Raw genomic sequence first — 5,982 nt, 5'->3', positions numbered from 1 at the left:
TGTGTGTGTGTGTGTGTGTGTGTGTGTGTGTGTGTGTGTGGAGAGAGGGAGGGGAATCAGGCTTTGGTATATATTTCTGTATGCTTCATACACACTCCAAAATGGCGTGGCATGCTGTAATTCTCATGTTACATTTCAGGTGGGTGCATTTCAATGATCTCTGTTATGTGGCGTGCAATAAAAAAAACAAAAAAACAAAACACATCATTGTAATCAACAGTGTCATTGCCATCACCGTCGACATCTTGGCTAACGTCTTCATTAATACAACGATCGTTGTCGTCGTCCTCATCACCTCTCTCCTCGTCTCTTCTTTTTCCCTTTCCTTTCCTCAGATATCTCTGATATGAAAGACAAAAGACTTTCCCATGTGACGTACGAAATGATTTTATGATATATATATATATATATATATATATATATATATATATATATATATATATATATATATATATATATATATATATATATATATAAAGAATGAATAACGGACACTCCTCACATTTCATCACACACTGCGAGAATGTGTGGAAGGGGAACGACCACCCTTTCTCACAACCCCACACTTTCTCACAAAGTGCGAGAAAGCGTAGTATAGTCACCCCCCCCACACACACACACACACACACACATACACACACACCCTCCACCTACAGATCCCCTACCCCTGGTTTCTCGTATTGCGTGAGAAAGTGTGGGATTGCGTGGGAAAGTGTGGGATTGCGTGAGAAAGTGTGGGATTCCGTGGGAAAGTGTGGGATTGCGTGGGAAAGCGTGGGGCTAACGGCACACTTTATGACTGCACCACCGAATGTCTAAACTTTCTCAGCTGGGGAGGATAAAAATACTATAACATCGCAAGCACTGTACCCATGAAAGCTTGTACTTCGCAGCGAATCGGAGGCCGCAATGGTAATTCCCAATCGTTGTCCAGCAAACTCTGAAGCATGAATTCTGATTTCTTGGTGCAGAAGAGCATTGCAATGGTCAACCCACTCTGACTGACAGAAAGAGTAACGACATAAAGGAGACAGCCAGCCGGATGGACTGGGATGATATATCAAAAACACAGTGAGCCAAGATAGAGATCGACCCCACTCAGACAGAAGCGGAGAATCTGATCCTCCGACGTGTCGCTGAGCGAACAGGCTACAGTTATCTGACACCGTTTTGCTGGAAATGGCAACAGAGAGAAGGGGGTGAGAGAGAGAAAGAGAGAGAGAGGGAGAGAGAGAGAGAGAAAAGTGGTGGAGGAGCAAAGAGAGGTAGAGGTTGGGAAAGAGAGAGAGAGAGAGAGAGAGGTGGTGGAGGAGAGAGGTAGATAGGTAGAGGTAGGGACAGAGAGCGAGAAAGAGAGAGAGAGAGGTGGTGGAGGAGAGAGAGGTAGCTAGGTAGAGGTAGGGACAGCGAGAGAGAGAGAGAGAGAGAGAGGTGGTGGAGGAGAGAGAGGTAGATAGGTAGAGGTAGGGACAGAGAGAGAGAGAGAGGTGGTGAAGGAGAGAGGGAGAGTGTTAGACGTTGGGAGAGAGAGAAAAAGAGAGAGAGCGAGAGAGGTGGTGGATGAGAGAGAGGTAGAGGTAGGGACAGAGAGAGAGAGAGAGAGAGAGAGGTGGTGGATGAGAGAGAGGTAGAGGTAGGGACAGAGAGAGAGAGAGGGAGAGAGAGGTGGTGGATGAGAGAGAGGTAGAGGTAGGGACAGGGAGAGAGAGAGAGAGAGAGAGAGGTGGTGGATGAGAGAGAGGTAGAGGTAGGAACAGGGAGAGAGAGAGAGGCGGTGGAGGAGAGAGAGAGGTAGAGGTAGGGACAGGGAGAGAGAGAGAGAGAGGTGGTGAAGGAGAGAGGGAGAGTGTTAGAGGTTGGGAGAGAGAAAAAAAAGAGAGAGCGAGGGAGGTGGTGGAGGAGAGAGAGGTAGAGAGGTAGAGACAGGGAGAGAGAGAGAGAGGCGGTGGAGGAGAGAGGTAGAGGTAGGGACAGCGAGAGAGAGAGAGAGAGGTGGTGGATGAGAGAGAGGTAGAGGTAGGGACAGGGGAGAGAGAGAGAGAGAGAGAGAGGGTTGGTGGTTGAGGAGAGAGAGTGTGTGTTAGAGGTTGGGAGAGAGATAGGTAGAGGTAGGGACAGCGAGAGAGAGAGAGAGAGAGAGAGTGAGAGAGAGAGATGGGACACGGACATTGTTCTATTGTCACTGACAATACTGTCCTTTGGCAAGGGAGAGAGAGATAAGGAGTGGGGCAGGTGGATACACAAATCATCATGTTAAGGCCTTGCTGAAATTAAAGTGATAACTACCTGTCAGTTCTGAAAGCCAAAGATGAAACAAAAATGACGTTAAAAGCTCAATTAAAAATAAAGACCAGCTCACCCACGTCTCATTCAGTCCACGTAAACCTTAAATCAAGTTTAAACTATTTCGCCCATAAACTGAACAAAAAAACACAGCAAAAAAAAAAAAAAAAAAAAAAGAAGAAGAAGAAAAAAAAAAGAAGAAGAAAAAAAAAAGAAGAAACTATGGAGTGTTTTTAGTGGAGCTCGCTTTGCGACATGGGTGCCTTATTTCGTGCAGATCCCAGCAGTCCATCATGAGACATGAGTGGAGTGATGGCCTAGAGGTAACGCGTCCGCCTAGGAAGCGAGAGAATCTGAGCGTGCTGGTTCGAATCACGGCTCGGCCGCCGATATTTTCTCCCCCTCCACAAGACCTTGAGTGGTGGTCTGGACGCTAGTCATTCGGATGAGACGATAAACCGAGGTCCCGTGTGCAGCATGCACTTAGCGCACGTAAAAGAACCCACGGCAACAAAAGGGTTGTTCCTGGCAAAATTCTGTAGAAAAATCCACTTCGTTAGGTAAAAACAAATAAAACTACACGCAGGAAAAAAAACAAAAAAAGGGTGGCGCTGTAGTGTGGCGACGCGCTCTCCCTGGGGAGAGCAGCCCGAATTTCACACAGAGAAATCTGTTGTGATAAAAAGAAATATAAATAAATGTATTTATTTTATAAATAAATAAATACATTTTATACTGAGAGGCTCACCTTTCAAGTAATAACAATAATATGTCAGAGTATGACCCGTGCGCTGCCTGCAGATAATAGTTTCATATTTCCTCTTTCCAAGAACGGAAGGAAGGACGTCCTGCAGATCAAGAATAATCTGAAATAAATCGGTTTCCAGTTTGGAAGTTCCATTCTTCTTGTCAAATGTTTCGCACACGGTTGAATCTGGAATTTTAGGTCTGTGCACTGGTGTGGTACGAAAAAAAAAAAAAACATTCTTGGTGTATGACTCTTGGCAAGGCGATCCCCGACTCCCTTTGCCTCGAAAGCCCACCTGGCCAAGAATCCAGGCAAAAGAATAGTCTTACAACTTTTGCGCGTTCTGGGGTCGTCTTGAATTCGTGAAAATCAGTAAGTACAGGATGAATGATGTTTCGGTCAGCAATGGGGTTAAGCAGCAAAAAGCGATTTAGTGAAGACGAGAACAGTTTTGAGGTGAGACTGGCGTGTAGATCCAGTTTGAGAGCCAGAACCTGGGCAGTGAATCTCAGTTGTAAAAATAAATAAATAAATAAATAATTATATATATATATTCAGCACACATTTCTGATTTAGAACCGTTTGTAAAAGAAAAAAACAAAGTTGAATTATACAGACCGGCTTGGCAGAACTTGAACAGAAACCTTTCTAAAGAAGAGAACTGGTGGTGCCTTTCATGTGAGCACCCGTGACGAAGTGTACAGAGGGTAGGGGGAAAAGGAGGGGGATACACCTTGAGAGAGAGAGAGAGAGAGAGAGAGAGAGAGAGAGAAAGACAAAGACAAAGACAGGGATGAAAGATTTACTATGTGAAAACGAAGGTAAAATACAAAAAGGGTCCAGATCACACAGCTGTGCCACCACATTTATATATATATATATATATATATATATATATATATATATGTGTGTGTGTGTGTGTGTGTGTGTGTGTGTGTGTGTGTGTGTGTGTGTGTGTGTGTGTGTGTGTGTGTAATCATTTGACAATTTACTGCAACAAATCATTATATTCGCTCACTCGCCTCGCTTCACAGAAACAAAACAGCGTATAATTCAAGCGCAAAAACCGCAACAGAAGCATTCCTAACCATCCCATATGAACTCCCTAAACTTCCGCGACACTAAAAAAAAACTGGAAGAGTGGACTTACTTTGTAAGCAGTGGGGTGAAAGAAGAAAGCAGACAGTCAGCCGGAAGGGTGGACTGATACATGGAAAGAGATTCTGATCCAACAGAACGACCGCACACAGAGGTGTTACGCCAAGGCAGTGCACTGCAGAAAGTTTGTCTCTCGGTTGTGTCAACGAGGGAATGAAACGACTATACGAGTTAGCTGGAAATAGCCTCAGTGAGGAATAGACAGGGGGTGGGGTGGTGGTGGTGGTGGTGGTGGTGGGGGGGGGGGTGACAATGAAGCAAAAAGGAAGAGAGTGTAAGGAAAGAAATGAGAGGCAGAAAAGAAAATAGGAGAGAGGGAGAGAGAGAGAGAATACGGGAGGGAAGGAGAGTGAGGAAACACGAGGTCAGACAGAGAGGGAGAGGAGAGGAGAGGAGAGAGAGAGAGAGAGAGAGAGAGAGAGAGAGAGAGAGAGAGAAATCACACATTTCTGCCATCATATTAGGATCTTAGTTCACGTTTCATTACAAAACAATCACATTCGTCCCGTCGCTGCACGCTTGAAAACACACAGAGTACAATTCATGTTCAAGCGCAAAAACATAAATACAATAATAGAATAAATCGCTCCAACATCAGTAATCCAAATCGACCAACATGCACACTCACAATTTCTGCAACACAAAAGAACTGGGAGAGTGGACTCACTTTGTAAGCAGTGGGGTAAAAGAAGAAAGACAGTCAGCCGGAAGGGTGGACTGATACATGGAAAGAGATTCTGATCCAACAGAACGACCGCACACAGAGGTGTTACGCCAAGGCAGTGCACTGCAGAAAGTTTGTCTCTCGGTTGTGTCAACGAGGGAATGAAACGACTATACGAGTTAGCTGGAAATAGCCTCAGTGAGGAATAGACAGGGGGTGGGGTGGGGTTGGAGGGGGTGACAATGAAGCAAAACAGGAAGAGAGTGCAAGGAAAGAAATGAGAGGCAGAAAAGAAAATAGGAGAGAGGGAGAGAGAGAGAGAATACGGGAGGGAAGGAGAGTGAGGAAACATGAGGTCAGACAGAGAGGGAGAGGAGAGGGGAGGGGAGGGAGAGAGAGAGAGAGAAAGAGAGAGGAAGAGAGAGAGAGAGAGAGAGAGAGAGAGAGAGAGAGAGAGAGAGAGAGAGAGAGAGAAACAAAACAAGTATAAACTAAAACGCTCCAACATCAGTAATCCAAATCAACCTACACACTCACAATTTCTGCAACACAAAAGAACTGGAAGAGTGCACTCACTTTGCAAGTAATGAGGTGAAAGAAGAAAGCAGTCAGCCAGCCGGAGGGGTGGACTGATATAAGGAAAGAGACTCTGATCCAACAGAATGAAACCCACACAGAGGGGTTTCTGCCGAGGAAGTGCGCTGCAGAAAGTTTGTCTCTTCGTTGTGATGCTGTGGGAATAAAAATACTGATAGCATGGCGTTGGAAACAGCATCAGTGATGATGAGAGAGACAGACGGAGAAAGGCAGTAACAGACGAGAGTGAGATGGAACAAAGGAGAGGGTAGATAGGAAGATGGAAAGAAGAAAAAAAGGGGGAAAAGAGAGAAAGGGGGAGAGAGAGGGAGAGATAGCGAGAGAGACAGACAGACAGACGACAGACAGACGACAGACAGACGACAGACATACAAAGGGGGAGAGAGGAGGTAGAGAAGAGTATGTGTGGTCAGAGTCAGCGTGAATGTCTATCTTAAAAGAGGAGAAAAAAAAACAAACAATGCAGTCAAAAACACACGCCACACGGGTCAAACCTTTCGGAAACGAAACATGCTCCACCACCTCAATCTTC

General features: G+C 45.3%; 1 protein-coding gene across 1 annotated transcript in view; it reads right to left on the bottom strand.

Annotated features, from left to right (window-relative positions):
- LOC143293993 (uncharacterized) overlaps positions 1-5,558 on the bottom strand; it is a 348,573-nt gene extending 343,015 nt beyond the window's left edge. The window contains exon 1 of the mRNA XM_076605390.1: positions 5,430-5,558. The gene's annotated coding sequence lies outside the window, so the exon portion shown is untranslated. The remainder of the gene's footprint in view (positions 1-5,429) is intronic.
- Between the last annotated feature and the right edge of the window lie 424 nt (positions 5,559-5,982).

The sequence above is a fragment of the Babylonia areolata genome, chromosome 1 (genome assembly GCF_041734735.1).
Source record: "Babylonia areolata isolate BAREFJ2019XMU chromosome 1, ASM4173473v1, whole genome shotgun sequence".
Taxonomy (NCBI): Eukaryota; Metazoa; Mollusca; class Gastropoda; order Neogastropoda; family Buccinidae; genus Babylonia; species Babylonia areolata.
This window is presented reverse-complemented; position numbering and strand designations above follow the sequence as displayed.